Source organism: Ornithorhynchus anatinus, chromosome 7 (assembly GCF_004115215.2).
Source record: "Ornithorhynchus anatinus isolate Pmale09 chromosome 7, mOrnAna1.pri.v4, whole genome shotgun sequence".
Classification (NCBI taxonomy): Eukaryota; Metazoa; Chordata; class Mammalia; order Monotremata; family Ornithorhynchidae; genus Ornithorhynchus; species Ornithorhynchus anatinus.
This window is the reverse complement of record NC_041734.1, coordinates 15,932,141-15,952,669: the sequence shown is the minus strand read 5'-3', so window position 1 is coordinate 15,952,669 and position 20,529 is coordinate 15,932,141. Positions and strand designations below refer to the sequence as shown.

General features: G+C 46.0%; 1 long non-coding RNA gene across 1 annotated transcript; it reads right to left on the bottom strand.

Annotated features, from left to right (window-relative positions):
* Positions 1-4,456: 4,456 nt before the first annotated feature.
* Positions 4,457-9,349, bottom strand: LOC114813180. Its single transcript, XR_003760815.2, has 3 exons — positions 9,216-9,349; positions 5,538-5,626; positions 4,457-4,753 (listed from the first exon to the last, which is right to left on the bottom strand). It is a non-coding gene; the product is annotated as an uncharacterized LOC114813180 (long non-coding RNA).
* Between the last annotated feature and the right edge of the window lie 11,180 nt (positions 9,350-20,529).

Here is a 20,529-nt window from a genome sequence, read left to right as displayed (position 1 = left end):
CCTAAAACTCAACATGAGCAAGACTGAGCTCCTCATCTTCCCTCCCAAGCCCGGTCCGCTCCCAGACTTCTCCATCACCGTGGATGGCACGACCATCCTTCCCGTCTCTCAGGCCCGCAATCTCGGTGTCATCCTTGACTCGTCCCTCTCGTTCACCCCACACATCCTATCCGTTACCAAGACCTGCCGGTTTCACCTCTACAATATCGCCAAGATCCGCCCTTTCCTCTCCACCCAAACGGCTACCTTACTATTACGGGCTCTCGTTATATCCCGGCTAGACTACTGTGTCAGCCTTCTCTCTGACCTCCCTTCCTCCTCTCTCGCCCCGCTCCAGTCTATTCTTCACTCCGCTGCCCGGCTCATCTTCCTGCAGAAACGATCTGGGCATGTCACTCCCCTTCTTAAACAACTCCAGTGGTTGCCTATCGACCTCCGCTCCAAACAAAAACTCCTCACTCTAGGCTTCAAGGCTCTCCATCACCTTGCCCCTTCCTACCTCTCCTCCCTTCTCTCTTTCTACCGCCCACCCCGCACGCTCCGCTCCTCTGCCGCCCACCTCCTCGCCGTCCCACGGTCTCACCTATCCCGCCGTCGACCCCTGGGTCACGTCCTCCCGCGGTCCTGGAACGCCCTCCCTCCTCACCTCCGCCAAACTGATTCTCTTTCCCTCTTCAAAACCTTACTTAAAAATCACCTCCTCCAAGAGGCCTTCCCAGACTGAGCTCCTCTTCCCCCTCTACTCCCTCTGCCATCCCCCCTTTACCTCTCCGCAGCTAAAGCCTCATTTTCCCCTTTTCCCTCTGCTCCTCCACCTCTCCCTTCCCATCCCCACAGCACTGTACCCGTCCGCTCAACTGTATATATTTTCGTTACCCTATTTATTTTGTTAATGAATTGTACATCGCCTTGATTCTATTTAGTTGCCATTGTTTTTACGAGATGTTCTTCCCCTTGACGCTGTTTAGTGCCATTGTTCTTGTCTGTCCGTCTCCCCCGATTAGACTGTAAGCCCGTCAAACGGCAGGGACTGTCTCTATCTGTTGCCGACTTGTTCATCCCAAGCGCTTAGTACAGTGCTCTGCACATAGTAAGCGCTCAATAAATACTATTGAATGAATGAATGAATAGACTGTAAGCTTGTTGTGGGCAGGGAATGTATTACTAGCTCTTTTGCAGCATCCTCTCTCAAGTTCTCAGTACAAAGCTCTGTTCATAGTAAGCACTCGATAAATAGCATTGATTGATTGACCGTTGATTGAATGAATCCTGTCCTCCAGAAACTCACAGTGCAGTAAAGTGTCGGCTACACTGCTACATCGATCTCATCTATCGCACCACCAACCTCCAGCCCACATCCTGACTCTGGCCTGGAACACCCTCTCTCTACATATCTGCCGGACAATTACTCGCCCCACCTTCAAGCCTTTTTGAAGGCACATCTCCTCCAAGACGCCGTCCCCGCCTAAGCTTTTACTTCCTCTTCTCCCGCTCCCTTCTGCATCGCCCTGATTTGAACACACACTGAGCCCCCACTGCTCCCTTGATTCACCCCTCCCTCAGCCCCACAGCATTTATGTACTTATCCATAATTTACTTATTTATATTAATCCAGCACTTGAATTTACTCTCAGCAAGAGCTGGCACCCAACCGGATGCAACGTGGCCTAGTTGCAAGAGCACGGGCCTGGGAGGCAGGGGACCTGGGTTCTAATCCCGGCTTCACCACTTGCCTGCTATGTGACCTTAAGCAAGTCATTTCACTACTCTCGTGGCTCAGTGGAAACAGCCCGGGCTTGGGAGTCAGAGGTCATGGGTTCGAATCCTGATTTCGCCACTTGGCAGCAGTGTGACTGTGGGCAAGTCACTTAACTTCTCTGTGCCTCAGTTACCTCATCTGTAAAACGGGGATGAAGACTGTGAGCCCCACGTAGGACAACCTGATAACCCTATATCTACCCCAGGGCTTAGAACAGTGCTCTGCACATAGTAAGTGCTTAACAAACACCAACATTATTACTCTGAGCCTTAGTTACCTCTTCTGTAAAATTGGGATTAAGGTTGTGAGTCCTGTGTGGGACAGGGACTATGACCAACCTGATTAACTTCTATCTTCCAGAACAGAAGCACTACTTACCTCACTCTGCTACTCCCCTGCAATAACCCAGCCCACAGACTTCACTCCTCTAATGCAAACCTACTCACTGTACCTCGAGCTCATCTATCTCACTGCCGATCTCTCGCCTACATCCTGCCTCTGTCCTGGAATGCCCTCCCCTCTTCATATCCGACAGACAATTACTCTCCCCCACTTCAAAACCTTATTGAAGGCACATCTCCTCCAAGAGGTCTTCTCTAAGCTCCCTGACTTGCTCCCTTTATTCATTCCCCTCCCAGCCCTATGTACATATCCATAATTTATTTATCTTAATGTTTGTCTCCCCCTCTAGTCTGTAAGCTTTCTGTGGGAAGGGAATGTGTCTGTTATGTTGTTATATTATACTCTCCCAAGCACTTAGTACAGTGCTCTGCACACAGTAAGCACTCAATAAATATAATTGATTGATCTACCCCAATGCTTAGTACAGTGCTTGGCACACAGTAAGTGTTTAACAAATACCATGTAAAAAAAAAAAGTCCAACCAGTCAGTCTCTGACCTGATTGCTTTTAGAAAAAGATTTTTATGTGGATGAATGCAAGACCATTCTATTTCACTCCCTTCTCTCATTCAGTTTCCTTCTGCTCCCTCCCTTCTTCTTCCTATGAGCCCCATGTGGAACCTGATTATCTCATACCTACTCCAGCACTTAGTCAGTGCTTGACATATAGTAAGTGCTTAACAAATACCGCTGTTAATATTCTGCTACAAGTAATGGGGATTTTTCCACTAATAAGGAGCTTCCATCAATCAATTAAGAGTATTTATTGAGCACTTACTGTGTGCAGAGCCCTGTACTAAGCACTTGGGAGAGTACGCTATAACAATGCAACAGAAACATTCCTTGCCCAAAATGAGCTTACAGTCCAGAGGGGGAGCCCGGCTTTAATATAAATAAACAGCTTCAAGTTGTGCTTTCAGGTTAACTGAAAATAGTCTGTTGCTGGGGAATAGACCTAACTTCTGGGAGACTTAGAAGAAAAATGGAGAGGGGCCAGTTTATTGCTCTGGGGGAGGAATTCTGTCTCGAGAGGATGGGTGAGGTGAGGGTCTCCAGGAGGGATGAGAAGGCGACTGGATAGAAAGACCTGTTGAGTCTCTTCCCACTCCACTTTCTAATGGACCCTTACTTGAATGACCCAAAGAGCAACCATCACACATTTCCTCCAACCATCCTTGGCCTCTATCAGAGATTGTCACAATCTATCGCTAGACTGTAAGCTCCTTGAAGGCAGGGATCAGGCCTACCAACTCTACTGTACTGACTAACCCTAGGACTTTACTACAGTGCTCTGCACACAGTAAGTGCTCAATAAATACAGTGCAGTGACGGACGGATGGATGGAGCGAATCCTGGCCAAGACAAAGCACTTATATACTATATCATACTATATCTCTAATTTATTTTTAGATTTCTCTCCCCCTCTAAATTCCTTGTGTGCGGGGGACATGCCTACCAACTTTGTTGCACTGTACTATCCCAAGTGCTTGGTAGAGTGCTCTTCACAAAGTAAGCTCTCAGTAAATACGATTGATCAGTACCTTTGATGATTGGTCTGACTCATTACTGGCATATATGACGATTTTATGTTCTAAAGAAGCAGCAGCAGCATGAACTAGTGTATACAGCATGGGTCTGGGAGTCAAGAGGAACTGGGTTCTAATCCCAGCTATGCCACTTGTCTGGTGTGTTACCTTGGGCAAGTCACTTCACTTCTCTGTGCCTCAGGTACCTGATCTGTAAAATAGGGATTAAGACTATGAGTCCCATGGGGAACTTAAACTGTGTCCATCTCAATGAACCTGTATCTGCCCCAGGGCTTAGTACAGTGCCTGGCACAGAGGAAGTGCTTAACAAATACCATCAATCATATTTATTGAGTGCTTACTGTGTGCAAAGCACTGTACTAACCTAAGCACTTGGGAGAGTTGATAGACACGTTCCATTGATAGACATGTTCCCCGCCTACAACGGACTTAGTCTAGATGCAGAAACAGACATTAATATAAATAAATTATGGATATGGACATCTGCACTGTGCTGTGGAGTGAATAAAGGGAGCAAATCAGGGCAACGCAGAAGGGAGCCGGAGAAGAGGAAAAGAGGACTTAATCAGGGAAGCCTTCTTGGAGGAGATGTGCCTTCGATAAGGTTTTGAAGGTAGAGAGAGTGGTTGTCGGATATGAAGAGGGAGGGAGTTCCAAGCCACAGGCAGGATGTGGGCAAGAGATCGGCAGTGGGATAGACGAGACTGCAGTACATAAACAACAAAAAAAATCAACTTATCCATCACTGTCAATACTGCTTGAACAAATATTCACCCACGTTCTGTGTGAAACATACCTCTGGCACATCTGGGGCAGAGCTACTAGCAAAGGATGGAGTGAATGGCTCTGGGCCGGTTTCCCTGGGCCTGCCTCTTGCTGGCAGAATTGGGAAGGCTTCGGAGCCACAACCAGCTACCAGACCAGTCCACCTGATCACTGGAGAGTCCCCTCCCGTTGAAGTGGTACAGGCGGGTTTGGGGAATGGGTCGTGCAAGATTTGATTTCCTCCGGTGGCCCTCCTGCAGTTCAGTAGGCTCCCGTGGTTCCTGTATTACAGAGGGAAGAGCGAGAACTAGAATGACGCACAATGTATAAATAGTTCTGCTGAAAGCTTGGTTATTCTGTTTCACAGAAACACACTAAATGCACAATACACAATGGGGCTACTCAGAACAAGGTCACCAAGTCTTCTTGCTGAAATGCCACACTTAATTCCTTGGTATGGAATATTGATTTACTACAGAGGAAAAGATGACACAAAAAGCCAGAATTATATGTCGGTAGTTTAAATTTTTTTAGTTTAAGAATGGAGCAAGAACTATTTATTAGGCTTGCCTTTGAATTTTGAACCCCAACATGCTTAGAAATTTGAAATCCACAAAGCGACCTTGAGATGACATTTATGCTATTCCTCGGCCTAGGGTTGCACTTGAGAAATATGAAATAGGAAAATGATTATGTCTGAGGTCTGTAGCTTTTCAGGATGAGGATGTAGAAAATTTCATTGTTTTTCATCTTTCTCCAGTGAGTGCTAAAACCATGAAATGTCTGAGTAAGGGCTAAGATTGGAACTCTAAGAGCCAAAATCATAATGGTGCTCTTTCACAGAAATTGAAAATTTCCTCGTTTTTCATCTCTGGCGAGACTCCCAAATCACATCGTGCCTGAGTAACAGCTAGGATTGACGCTCAAAGAGCCAAAATCATAACGGCTACCTGTCACGGATCAAGGAGCCTGTCTTGATACACAGAACAGCCCTAGAACACAGACAGACTGTCAATGAAGGAGAAAAACAGCGAGAGGCAAGACAAGTTGGTTGTCTGTCTTTACCTGGTTGGAGTGACGCAGCCGTCCAGGACGTTAAAGTTCACTGCACACTGAGAAAAGGCTGAACCCAGAGAGGGACTTCACAGCAAGCTCTGAGAAAGACAGTTTAGGAATGGAAACCATTCAAAGACAGGTTAGGAATAGAAGCTATTCTCAAAAGGAAAGCGACACCGAAACTGCTTTCTCTGGTTCTTAAAATGAGAAGTAGCATGGCCTAGTGGAAAGAACACAGGCCTGGGAGTCAAAAGACTGGGTTCTAATCCCAATTCTGCCATGTGTCTGCTCTGTGACCTTGAACAAGTTACTGAACTTTTCTGTGCCTTAGTTACCTTATCCATAAAATGAAAATTAAATCCTCCTCCTTCCAACTTGGACTGTGAGTCCCATGTGAGTCAGGGACTGTGTCCAACCTGATGAACTTGAATCTACCCCAGTGATTAGAACAGGGCTCAACACCTAGTAAGTGCTTCACAGATACCATTAAAAAAAATGATTCCAAAGAAATCTGCTTTGTCTGTGATCATTTATAAGGCATTATCAATACCTCCTCCTCAGCCCATATGCATTTATGCCTGCTTTATGTATTTCTGACCTCTCTAAGAATATATTTATGCTTGTCTCCCGTTAGAGTGTAAGCTTCTCATGGGCAGGGACTGCAAGCTCATCCTCTAGACTCTAAGCTCGTTGTGGGCAGGTCATGTATCTACCATATCTGTTATTCTGAACTCCCCCAAGGACTCTAGACTATAAGCTCACTGTGGGCAGGGAACATGTTTATCAACTCTGTTTTAAACTGTACTCTCCCAAGCACTTAATAGAGTGCTCTGCACACAGCAAGCACTCAAATATGATTGACTAGGAGTTTGTCTGAGTACAATGCACCATACCACGTAGGCATTCAATAAATACTGCTATTGCTATTATTCCTAAAACATCTTTTGTCCCAGGAACTTGATTCAAAGGAAATACTTCCAAGCAAGCTTAAAAGTTCCAGGAAGTTTGCCTCTAGAAGGAAAAAAAAATCTCCTTTCTAACAAGTGCCAGCTCTTCATCTGAAGTGTAAGGGGTGCAAAGGCAGTTGAGGATTTAGGGGGAGCAAACAGAGCTGGCTGTGGCAGGAAGTCTTCAAACAACTATTGAGTCAAAACTTCAAAAGTCTTCAAAAAATACTGTAATCACAAGACTGTAAGCTCCTTTTTCTTATGGCATTTGTTAAGCTCTTACTGTGTGCCAGGCACTGTTCTAAGCGCTGGGGTAGATAAAAGCTAATCAGGTCGGACATAGTCCATGTCCCAACATGGGGCTCACAGGCTTAGTCCCCATTTTCCAGATGAGGTAACTGAAGCCCACAGAAGTAAAGCAACTTGCCCAGGGTCACACAGAAGACAAGTGGCAGAGCTGGAATTAGAATCCAGGTCCTGTGACTCGCAGGCTCATGTTCTTTCCACAATACCATGCTGCTCTGCTATTTAAGGATCTCCAACTTATAGGGCAAAGCTTTAGCCATTTCTCACTCTTTGCTATAACTTTACTCTCTACACCACCAACTCTGACCTCCTCCTCACCCCCAATTCAACAGACCTCCTCCAAGAAATCATCCCTGACGAATTCACAATACTCCAGTCACATCCAGCCCATAACATCCTCTAGGCTGTAAGCTCCGTGTGGGCAGGGGATGTGTCTCCCAACTCTGTTCTGTTGTACTCTCTCAAGCATCTAGAACAGTGCTCTGGACACAGTAAACACTCAATAAATACCAATGATTGATTGATAAGCCAATACCCACCCATAACAGTCTCTTCAGTCATTGAGTCCTATGCAAGGCATCCTTGCCACCCCTGATTGATTGATTGATAAGCCAACACCCACCCACAGCAGTCTTCTCATTGGGTCCTAACCAGGGTACCCCAGGCACCTATGATCGATTGATTAAACCAAAACCCACCCTTAGCAGTCTCCTCGGTCATTGGGTCCTATCCGGGGCACCCCTGGCACCCAACTACAGGGTTCAGCCCCGGTGGCTTCCCAATCCGGGCTCCTCAGTTTTTCAGAAGTCAGACCCAGGAATAAGTCCAGGTAGACAGGGCCCAGGGCTCATGCCCAGCTCTTGGGAATGGGATTGAACCCACTCCCACCCCCAGCCCAGGTCCCTGTTCACCACCCGCTGCCCATCCACCCAGTCCCATTGTCCATTCCCTTCGTCACCCACCCTGCGCCTATCCTCTCAAAAATTACAAGTGACACCCTTTGCCAGGTGAAAAAAATTTTGTTTCAGGGGAAAGTGGGAGGGATGAGTGGGAAGAGAGCATCACTCCAAAATGAAATAAAGATGGCTACCACACACTTGCAACGTCAGTGGGAGGGCAGCAGGGATTCTGTACATCTTCAGATGTACATCTTCAGGTCGCCATCTTCATAAGGTCTGGCTTGAGTGCCATCTGTTGGCAACTGGGCAATTACCGAGCACTTGCTGTGTGCAAAGAACTGTACTGATTGGGAGAGTACAATATAACATTATAACAGACACATTCCCCGTCTACGATGAGCTTACTATCTAGAGGGACCCATGAGCCTATGGAAACTGGGTCCTGCTTGTCTTCAGGGCCTCAAACTTACATCCACACAAATACAAGGTAACCTAATAACAGTGGGCATCAGTATCCCCCACAGATCAAGGAATGTGGGATGGGGAGAGGAAATTTCTGCATTTCCCCTCTGCCCAGATAACCTCTGGAAGGCTAATCAGCTTTGTAACAGAGGCAGCCAGGAGCTGGGCTGGGCCCAAGCACCTACTGTGTGAAAATTCACACTGTGTGAAAGTTCTATGCTCAACACCCATCCAGGGACAGCTACAGCACTTACTTATCCAGGACACCCTGGGGCTCCCCAGGTCTGCAGGGCCTCTGCCACCCTCAGTCCCATTCCTCCTGATCGGCCACGCATACAGTGTTTTTCGAGTTTGGCTGTACTCCAAAACCAACCCCAATTCCCCTACGAAGGACTGAAGGAAATTCAATATGCTTCATCTTGGCAAATCCACGAGCCAACCAGAGAGATCCCAATTGATCTAACGAAAACGGAGTTGCCTCTAATTGTGTTTCTCTACAGCGGATGGGACCCGCACAATGGCCTTTCTGTGAAAGATAAAGCCCAAAATGAGGTAATCGCCTTGCTATTCATCGCGAGTTTTAAATACAGATGTAGACAGTATTATTGGCAAAATAATGGGAAATTCTAAACAACAAAGAAATGCAGAGCAACACAACAGTGCCTCGCCACAAATGAGAGTTCTTAATTATAATTTGGAATTTACTGTTTTGCTTCCCTCACTTTGCCACCATAATATGGAGTTCACATTATATTTAAAACGCTTCCTTAATATTCCTTCCCAATGATCTTTTTCATATAACACCAATTCACCTTTTCAAGATCTGTTATAATTGCCCAACTTTTTGTCTGTTTGGAACATGCTCACTGAGATCTCCCTCATATCAATCAATGGTATCTACTGAGCGCTTACTGTATGCAGAGCACTGTACTGAACTCCTGGGAGAGTACAGAGCTGGTAGACACCTTCCATAGGGGGAAGATAGTGACGACAACCTCTTAAGGGGAAAGCTGCGATGACCTTAGAGAGGAGAGATGCTGCCAATCAATCAATGGTACTTATAGAGTGCTTACCATGTGTCACTTCAGCATTGGCCAAGAGAGACAGGTGTGAGGTTATTTACAATCCCTTCTCTCCTCTTGGAGGGGTCACAAGAAGATCATAGCGGTGCATGGGCAGGAATCAGTGAGGGGTGGGAAGGAAGCAGAGGGAAACTGGGAGGAAACAAGGAGAAGGGAGGGAAAGGAGCGTGAGTGATGAACAGGGGAATCATGGGCAAATCATATCGTGTCTGGAAATATTTCACTAGGTGGTCAGAAGGGGACACCACACAGCCCACCTTTTCAAGCAACAAAACCTTTTCCCATAGATAGTTCCGCTTGATAAAATTGACTGTCTTCCAGAACCTCTAGAAAATATATTAATAATAATTACGGTACTTGTTAAGCCCTTACTATGTGTCAAGCACTGTTCTAACCACTGGGGTAGATACTAGTTAAGCAGGTTGACACAGTCCCTGTCTTACACAGGGCTCACACTCTTATCCCCATTTTATAGAAGAGATACAGATGTGACTTGCCCAAGATCACACAGCAAATATGTGGCAAAACCGGGATTAGAAGCCAGGTCCTTCTGACTCCCATACTCGTGCTCTTATCCATTAAGTCACACTGCTTTTCTAAGTTCCTATACTTGCCATATATTTTAGTGATAAATAAATCAATCATTGGTATTTATTGAGCTCTCACTGTGTACGAAGAACTGTACTAAACACTTGGGAAAGTAAAAACCGAATAGGTAAACACATTCCCTAGCCACAAGCATGTTCATGTTAATGTCGTTTAAAGTCATCTGAAGCCTAACGACCCATTATTAAATGTGGAGTTGTAATAGAATTGAGACTTTGCAGATAGCTGCAGAAGTAGAAGGCTGTTCTGCTGATTGTCATTTTTCAATGGGAAGGATTAATCTGCTCCATTTAAGACAAATTCTAAAGGCACCCGGAACCATCAGCTTTAAACCACTCAAATCATGTCAGGTTGGTACACGTTTCCTGCTCACAGGAGTTTCCTTTCAACAGCAAAGGAGCATTCCAGTCCTGTTTAACACCCTTCTGAATCTGTGACTCTGCTGACCTAGAGTTCACAGCCCTCTTGGGTATAAGCCTGGTACCATTATCCATCTGTCAATGGTATTTATTGAGTCCTTGCTGTGGGCAGAGCACTGTAGTGTAGTTGGGACAGTACAATAGAGTTGATAGACATGATTCCCGCCCTGAAGGAGTTTACAGTCTAGTGGGGGACAGGTTTTCTGGGACCACTCAGGTCTTTTCCTAAGTGTTGCCACTGGTTCAGCTAACAATAATAATGACGATGGTGGTGGTGGTATTTATTAAAGGCCTATTATATACCAACCACTGGGGTTAAAACTTACCTCAAGAGTCAAAATGCTGCTACCTGGGGAGCTATCGGAAGAGGCCGCTTTGTAGTGTTCAGAAGTCTAAAGTGTTTAAAAATAGAATGAAGGAAAAACAGGCAAACTGTTTCTTTCAGGAAGAGGAGGAAAAAAAAAGAATAGTGTCCCAATCCCCAATTTTTCCTATTTAACAGCAGCAGGAGCCCCGGACCTTTCCTCTTACTTAACTTGTGGGGCCCAGTCACACAGGAGAGACACTGCGCCCTACCCCCTTGCCAAAGAGCCTCCCGTCAGCCTCTGCTCCAGCTGGGGAAGGCCTTCAACAGGGGCAGCAGGTTGAGCCCTCCATCGTTTTCTCATTATTTCAGCGGGGCACCCATTAGCCCCTGCTCTAGAATGACGAAGGGCCAGGACAGACCGGAGTTAGGCCAACTGAGGAGAGCCCCTCAGTGGCATTCATTTCACTGTGTTCTAAGTAGCTGTACTATTCCATAGCAGATCTAGAAATGAGACCTCTCGTCTTGTCTTAGGCTGTCGAGTCATCTCCAACCCATAGCGACTCCACAGACACATCTGTCCCAGAACGCCCCAACTCCTCTGCAATTGTTCTGGTAATGCATTCATAGAGTTTTCATGGTAAAAATACAAAAGTGGTTTACAAATGGCTTCTTTCAAGCGGTAAACTTGAGTCTCCGCCCTCGACTCTCTGCCGTGCTGCTGCTGCCCGGCACGGTGAGTGCTGACTTGTAGTAGATTGCCTTCGACTCACAAGACACTGGCCAAGCTAGGAATAGAATGGATATGCCTCCGCTTAACTCTCCCTCTCATTGCCGAAACTGGTAAAATACTGGAAACTCTCCAGGTGCCATCCTTAAGGAGTATGAGCCCGCTACCAATTCCGTAATTAAAATTCCACTCATGAGCTTGAGATGCATTTGGGGAGGGGACAGAGCTGGAGGGCAATTTTCAAAATAATCTTCAAGAGTTTAATAGTAATAAAATAATAATCATGGTACTTAAGTGCTTACTATGTGCTTAGCACTGTTCTAAGCATTGGGGTAGATACAAGTTAATCAGGTTGGACACAGTCCCTGACTCACACTCTTAATCTGCATTTTACAGATGAGATATAAGAGGCCCAGAGAAGTTACGTGACTTGCCCAAGGTCACACAGCAGGCAGGTGGCAGAGCCAGGATTAGAACCAAGGTCCTTCTGACTCCTAGGCCCATGTTTTATCCACTAAGCCATGCTGCTTCTCTAGGTACCTGGACTGGGGGGCCTCCAGACACCTAAGGAAAATCAATCCACTGTGGGCGAAAGAGTGAACTACTGATGAGAGGCAAACCAAGCATGAGGATGTGGGCGCTGTCAACGTTCCCAGACCCACAATAGAGCTCCCTGCATTGCTGTGCATCCATGGCAGGCTGCCAGCTTTCTACCATCTCCTCTAGAGGATAGCCTCCCATTAGCGTATGTGGAGAGGAGCAAGAAAAATCGGCAGTCTGCTCCTCCCTGCCCCCCACTTGTTATGACACTTAAGCACTATGTGCCAGAAACTGTACTAAAACACTGGGGTAGACACAAGCTAATCAGGTTGGAACACTGAGGTAGACACAAGTTAATCGGGTTGAACACAGTCCGTGTCCCACATGGGGCTCCCAGTCTTAATCCCCATTTTACAGATGAGGTAAATGAGGTACTCTGCCCCCGGTCATGCCTATCCCACCATCGACTCCTGGCTTATGTCCTACCACTGTCCTGGAACGCCCTCCCTCCTCACATCCGCCAAACTAACTCTCTTCCCCCTTCAAAGCCCTACTGAGAGCTCACCTCCTCCTCCGAGAGGCCTTCACAGACTAAGCCCCCTGCTTTTCCTCTGCTCCCCTTTCCCTCCCCATCCACCCTCTGCTCCTCCCTCTTCCCCCTTCCCCTCCCCTCAGCTGAGCCCCCTTTCCCTCTGCTCCCCCTTCCCTCCCCATCCACCCTCTGCTCCTCCCCCTTTCCTCCCCATCCACCCTCTGCTCCTCCCTCTTTCCTCCCCATCCACCCTCTGCTCCTCCCCCTTTCCTCCCCATCCACCCTCTGCTCCTCCCTCTTTCCTCCCCATCCACCCTCTGCTCCCCCCTTCCCTCCCCCATCCACCCTCTGCTCCTCCCTCTTTCCTCCCCCATCCACCCTCTGCTCCTCCCTCTTTCCTCCCCATCCACCCTCTGCTCCCCCCTTCCCTCCCCCATCCACCCTCTGCTCCTCCCCCTTCCCCTCCCCATCCACCCTCTGCTGCTCCCTCTTCCCCCTTCCCCTCCCCTCAGCTGAGCTCCCTTTCCATCTGCTCCCCCTTCCCTCCCCTCCCACACTCTGCTCCTCCCCCTTCCCTCAGCACTGTGCTCATTTGTTTATATTATTTATTACCCTATTTATTTTGTTAATGAGGTGTACAACCCCTCGATTCTATTTATCTTGATAATGTTGTCTTGTATTTGTTTTGTTCTGTTTTGCTCTGCTGTCTCCCCCGTTTAGACTGTGAGCCCGTCATTGGGCAGGGATTGTCTCTATCTGTTGCCAAACTGTACATTCCAAACGTTTAGTACAGTGCTCTGCACATAGTAAGCACTCAATAAATACTAGTGAATGAATGAATGAGGTGATTTGCCCAAGATCTCACAGCAGACAAATGGCAGAGCTGGGATTAGACCCCAGGTCCTTCTAACTCCCAAGCCTGGGCTCTATCCACTAGGCCACGCTGCTCTTCTGGGATCTAGTTCTGAGCCAAGCAATCACTAATGGATATAGGTTTTTTCCATCTGTCCTAGCGCCCACCCAATGACATGATGGGTATCACAACTGGTTGGTTGAGGGAGGAATCAGAAACACATCCAGGAGAAATTTGAAGCTGGTGCGGATAGCAGAGTTAGTTTCCTCAGCAAGCAAGATGAGGTTTGGCCAGCCTAGGTTTGTAAGCTCATTGTGGGCCAGGAATGTCTGTTTATTGTTATACTGTACTCTCCCAAGCGCTTAGTACAGTGCTCTAGACACAGTAAATGCTCAATAAATTGTCTGGAAAGAAGCTTTGCTTTTATTTTTCTTATTTATCCAAGTTTTTTTTACTTTAAATCCAAGCTACAAATAAATAACCAAACTGGTTATTCAAATAACCAGACAGTTTGATAGCAAGTATTCATTCAGGTGAAGGACTTTCCACTGTACACTGTGTTGACACTGAAATGTCAATTTCATTGACATTCTGAGCCCATGAAATTGACAAGGGTAAAATCTTCCTTAAATTCTGTCAAAGACCAACCACAGACTGAAAGGTCCTCAGGACTGACCATCCAAGACAGTCACCTGACGGGGTTAATCAGAGACTCACTCCGGCACAGACAGACCTCGGGGGAGTAATATTCTCATTGAGACTTCTTGTGGGCAGTCAAACGTATTTACTCAGCGATTGCTGTGTGCAAACACTGTACTAAGCACTTGGGAGAGTACAATATAACTATCATTGGATACATTCCCTGCCCCATGTCTGCTAACTCTGTTGGACTGCAGTAATATGCTCTGTACATAGTAAATGCCAAAAAATTCCATTGATGGTACCTTGGTACTGATACTCTGGCTGCCACTGGTAGGTAGAGGTAGGGAAAACGAGACCAGAGATACCAGGAAAACTACCCGGAGACCTTCAGTGCATCAGCAGTGTGACCGACCAACCAGCTCCAAGCAGGTCTAGACTTCAGTTCATTCTCGACCTGGGATAGAAGAAGGGCATGCTTACCTTGCCTGCCAGTGGGAGAGAATAAAGTGATTTCCCTCCTGGGATTCTTGCAGTCCAGAGTTTAAAAATAGCTCAGCCTTACAGCTCCATGACTGGATCTGATACTGAGCCAACCAATTCCATCTGGAGCCCACAACTCTGCCAGGTCATTGGGCCCACCTGCCTCATGCTTGCCTCAAGGAAGAGGCATAATGGCCTGGTGGAAAAAGCCGGCCTGGGAGCCAGGGGATCTGGGTTCTAATCGTGACTCTGCCACTCGCCTAGTGGGTGACCTGGGGCAAGTCACTTCACTTCTCCGGGCCTTGGTTTCCTCATCTGTAAAATGGATTCAATACCTGTTCTCTCTCCCCCTTAGACTGTGAGCCCCATGTGGGCTACAGTCTGTGCCCAACCTGATTATCTTTATCTCCCCTACACTTAGTTCAGTGCTTGGCACATGGTAAGTGCAGAATGGAAACAGATGCCAGGAGTTTCCTCAAATTTCACTGAAAGAATGAAATCAAACTTTTCCAAACCAATGAGGGGCTCCGATAAGAAAACATCTATCAGCTTATTATTATTACTATTACTGCTACTACTAATTAATAATAACTAATACAATATTATCAATATAATTATATAATTAATGATAATCTAATAATAGTGGTATTTGTAAGTGCTTACATGTCAAGCACTATACTAAATGCTGGGGGAGATAGAAAACAATCAGGTCTCACATGGTGCTCACAGTTCAAGTTGGAAGAACAGGTATGGACTCACCTGTTTTGCAGATGAGGAAGCTGAGGCACATAGTAAAGGAGCAGAATTAGAACCCAGGTCCTCTGATTCTAAATGTAATTGCTGGGCAGGCAGAGGGAGCTGGAAGGAGAGAGAAGAAAGGACTGAGTTGCATCTGACCTTGTTGTGAGCAGGGAACTTGTCTATCAACTCCGTCCTAGTGTAATCAATGGTATTTGAGCATTTACTACCCGCAGAGCACTGAATCGAGCACTTGGGAGAGTACAATACAGCAGAATTAGCAGACACATTCCCTATCCCATAACAAGCTTTACTCTCTCAAGCACTTAATTCAGTGTTCTGCACACCTGTGAGCATTCAATTAAATATCAATGATTGATTGTCTTCCACCGCAGTTCAGAGACAATCCCCGAGGTGAAGACGTTTTTCTTCCCACCCCTCTCTGCCCTCTGGGCAACTGGCCCACGGTCTTCCAGATCAGCATTTCTCCTACGCACGCTTCTTCATTTTCACTGCCGAGGAGTCTGGGTTGCCGAAACATACATCCTTCAGTTAAATCAATATTTTGCTGGCAGATTTTTCTCAAAAAAGAAAGGAAAAATCATCAAACCTTGCTCCCAAGCTGAACATTCTGAAATTCAGCTGCAATGCATATGGAGAACAGGTGCACCTGATGTTTATTTGCTCTCGGGCCACCTGGGTCAGCTCCATCCAGGTTCACCGAGCCACAACTTCCCAAAAGGCTGCAGTTCCATTTGGAGTGCTCTGCACTGCACAAGGCAGAAACGCCCGCCGGCCCCAGGTGGGGAAGGGGACTGTATCCCATCATCCCCATCTACCCCAGTGATCAGGGCCCAGAAAGCACTTCATAAAATCCATCCTTATTAAAATGCTGACATTTAGGCCGTTCGGTTCTTAAACTGATCTCAGCGGATAAATATGGGTGTATCGAACTATTACTGGACGATACTTTAAAAGAACCGTTTGCATTTTCTGGCCCCCAAAGCCCAATTAGCATTTTGGGGGGAAATATCCACCCATGCGAAATATTCTAAAAAGCAGTCCAGCTGACTGAAAGGTTAAACTGACATTTAAAAATGAATTAAAATCCCCAGGAATCCGGAGGGTGTTTTGTTTTTTTTTAACCTATATACATTTACCTAGAGGAGACCTCGGGCTACACTGTGTAGCAAGAGCTCATTAACTTTCAAAGCCTTACCAGCTCTGCCCCACACACCCTATAACAGCTAAGCACCTGCGTTTTGGAGCAATCAGGAAGGCTGCCAAGGCAGGACTGAGCCAAATCAATCAATCAGTGGCAATTAAGGAGTGCTAACCGTATGCACAGCACTGTACTAAGCACTGTACTTTTTTTTTAATGGAATTTGTTAAGTGCTTACTTCGTGCCAGGCACTGTTCTAAGCACTGGGGTAGATACAAGATACAATCCGTTTGGACACAGTCCCAGTCCCACATGGGGCTCACAGTGTCAACCTCCATTTTACAGGTGAGGTAACAGGCACAGAGGAGTCAAGTGACTTGCCTAAGGTCACACAGCAGACAAGTGGCAGAACCCAGGTCTTTCTGATTCCTAGGCCCCTGCTTTAACCACTATAATACACTTGTATAATTGGGTCGGTAGGCATGTTTCCTGCCCACAAGGATCTCGGAGAGAGATTATCAGAGGTTCTGCTGGCTCAACCACCAGCATGCTAAACAATTCCGTAGCAAGCTTCAACATCCTTACATCTCTGTCCCTCTTGATGGTCTCCCCTGTATACTGTGAGCTCCTTGAGGGCAGGGAATGTGTCTATAATAATGTTGGTATTTATTAAGCGCTTACTACGTGCAGAGCACTGTTCTAAGCGCTGGGGTAGATACAGGGAAATGAGGTGGTCCCATGTGAGGCTCACAGTCTTCATCCCCATTTTACAGATGAGGGAACTGAGGCACAGAAAAGTGAAGTGACTTGCCCACAGTCACACAGCTGACAACGGGCAGAGTCGGGATGTCTGTCCCACCTGTTGAATTGTACTCCTCCAGGCAATTAGTCTAGTGCTCTATGCGTAGTAAGTGCTCAATAAATACCACTCACTGATTGATAGGAGACTTTATTAAGAGAAGTCCAGACCAGACACAGGGGTTGATGCTATGTAGTCTTGCTGGTGGGTAGGGATTTGCAGTTTATTTTGTGTTTCCTTTTTTAAACAAGCAGCAGGTGAAGGGCTATTTTGGTTGGTGACCTTACTGTATCCAGACTGGCCTCACATAAGGAGACACTCTCTATCTGGTGTCATCTTCCTTTTAACATTTTCCTGTCTTTATTATCCAGCACCACTTTCGATACATAAATATTCAGTATTTAATTACTTTACTAAATAACCCAAATTATCTCTCCTGAATGTCAATTACAGTTCCCCAAGGAGAATTCAGCATTGGCAAGAATTCTGAAGGGTGACTGGGAAGTTGCCATTCCTAGAGATAGTTCCAGTTTTTTTTATTATATTCTAAATTATTTATGGTATTATAATAAAAAAATGTAAATCTCTAGGAAAGGCAGCTTCGGGCAACCTCCAGAATTCTCATTAATGATATCTTTGATTTGTAGAACACTTTTTTTCTGTAGTGCACTTTCACATTTTATCCTCCCAATATTCCTATGAGGTAGAGAGGCAGCTCTGATCCTCATTTTACACACCAGGAAGCACGGGAACAGAAAGGTTAAGCAACTTGTCTCAAATCACACAGTAGAGGTCTGATGGAACTCTTACTTTCAGATCCAAGCACTTAGGATGCAGGGTGGCTTAGTTGTTAAAGTGACACAGTTCCTGTCCCACATTGGGTTCTCAGGCTCAATCCCCATTTTACAGATGAGGTAACTGAGGCACAGGTAAATTAAGTGACCTGGCCAAGGTCATACAACAGACAAGCAGCAGAGCCAGAATTAGAACTCAGGTTCATCTGACTCCTAGGCCCGTACTCTATCCACAGGCCACGCTGCTTCTATAAATTAATAAATGCAATTAATTAATCTGATTTTATCTACCCCAATGCTCGGCCCATAATAAGAGCTTTAACAAATACTACATTTTTTTTCAATTATTATTACTGATGCAGTGCTCTGGTCCTGCCTCCTGTCAAACTCCACTGCTGTCAGGTTTACATGACAAGCCACTGGGAATAAACACTTCTGCTTGTTGTCAGAAGTCGAATGCAGATTTATTCGCTTTTGGCCTCTAAATGAAACAGTACATTAGAACCTCATGTCCAGCGATTTAAGGGTCGCTTGCTATCCCAGAGATCTCGTCACTGATGGCTTCTTGGAAATGATGTTCTCCCGCCAAGAACATCTTAGACTGTTTGTGACCAGCAGCACGAGACTCCTGCTTGCACCTTTAACATTTCAAATTTCCTGCATTAGTACAGTTTCCCTAACATTTTCCTCCCTAGTGCATTCTAATAAATGTGATTTCTACGGTGGATGGGAAAGCTGAAGGGGTTTATAAATCTATTGGAAAAAAACTGAGTGCCAGACAACCAAATGGGAAGAATAAAATGGTTTTATAATGAGAAAACCATATAAAATTTGCCTGACTGGGCCTCTCTGACTTCTCCCATTTATCATCTGACAACTATTGCCTGGATATATAGGAATGAATTCAACTTTGATGACAATAGCCATTACCAACAAAATGATCCTGCCTAGAACTATTAGTAAAAAAGTGTTTTCACTTCTGGTTCAACCTAGTATTTTCCAGGACTCAACAACTGTGTCTGGCTTTATATGTTGTAGGCCTTCCCTGACTAGGCCCTCATTTCCTCTTCTCCCACTCCCTTCTTTATCACCCTTGCACCTGAATTTTGCACTCTTTATTCACCCCTCCCTCAGCCCCACAGCACTTATGCACATATCTGTAATTTATTTATTTATATTAATAATGTCTCTCTCCCCCTCTAGACTGTACGCTTGTTGTGGGCGGGAAATGTGTCTACCAACTCTGCAATCTCCTAGTGCTTACTACAGTGCTTTGCACACAGCAAGCCCTCAATTATTGATGGATCGATTGCCGTTTCTAGAATGATGGTTCCCATAATTGACTAACAGAAGCCAGCAGAAGCGGCTAGATGACAGGAGAAAAATGCCATATCATTATAAATCTAACAATGGTATTAAGCACATACTATGTGGAAAGCATGAGGTAAATACAAGATGGTCAGGTTGGACACGGTCCCTGTTCCACATGGAGCTCCCAATCTAATGTGGAGGTCTTTTATCTCCATTTTACAGATGAATAAACTGAGGCTCAGAGCGGTTAAGTGACTTCTCTGAGGGCACACAGCAGGCCAGTGGCTCCAGAATTTGATTCTTTGTCCTGCTCCGGGCTAACAGCCCTGCACCCATTCATTAACAAGGCTGGCCTTGAACAGGAGTCTCGGCTACTGCCATTCACCGTGAACATTTGAATTCTCTGAAACCCAGGCCCGACAGCTGCGAGCCAAGGGTTCCTCTTTCTCCTTTAACAGATGGTTTCATGGAAGAATGTCAGAGGGCCTGTTTATCACTGCAGCTGCCAAAACCCTTCCCCTGATTTCATTTATTTTTCAATCATACTGAAGAATACAATGCAGTTTCTTCTTTCCCAGTAAGATCTAAAATAACAACAATGACAATAATGGCAATTATTGGGTGCTTACTATATGCTAAGTACGGGGATGACTACAAGATTATGAGGTTAGACCCACACGGAGCTCCCAGTCTAACATTCCCCAGCCCGTCAATGGGCAGGGACCGTCTCTATCTGTTGCCAATTTGTACATTCCCAGTGCTTAGTACAGTGCTCTGCACATAGTAAGCGCTCAATAAATACTATTGAATGAATGAATGAATTTTACAAATGAGGAACGTGAAGTCCAGAAAGCTTGAGTGACTTGACTAAGGTCATACAGCACAGGCCGGGGCAGAGGTGGAACCAGAGCCTGGGCCCCAGTCCCTTTCTGCTTTCACTAGGTCACGTTGCTGTTTGTAAAGGTGTTGTCTGCAGTCAGTAGGTCACTTGTATTAATTGAGCACCTACTGGGTGCAACGTATGTACTAAGCGCTTGGGAGGGTACAATATAACAGCAGACTGTGGCTACGTCCGGGGCAAGGATGCCACTTTGCAATAATGCAGGTCTCTGGGCATAGGGGGACCAGGCGAGAGAATTGGATGGCTCAGTGCTGCCCAACACCTCTACTGAAAAACCAAAACAAGCATATTTGGCCGGTAGTGGGACCTCCTGGCCTAGAGGAAAGAGCATGGTCCTGGGAGACAGATGACCTTAGTACCAGTCCTGCCTCCACCACTTGCCTGCTGTATGACCTTGGACAAGTCACTTCACTTCTCTGTGCCTCAGTTTCCTCAGCTGTAAAATGGAGATTAAGACGGTGAGTCCCACTTGGGACAGGGACTGTGTACCAAGC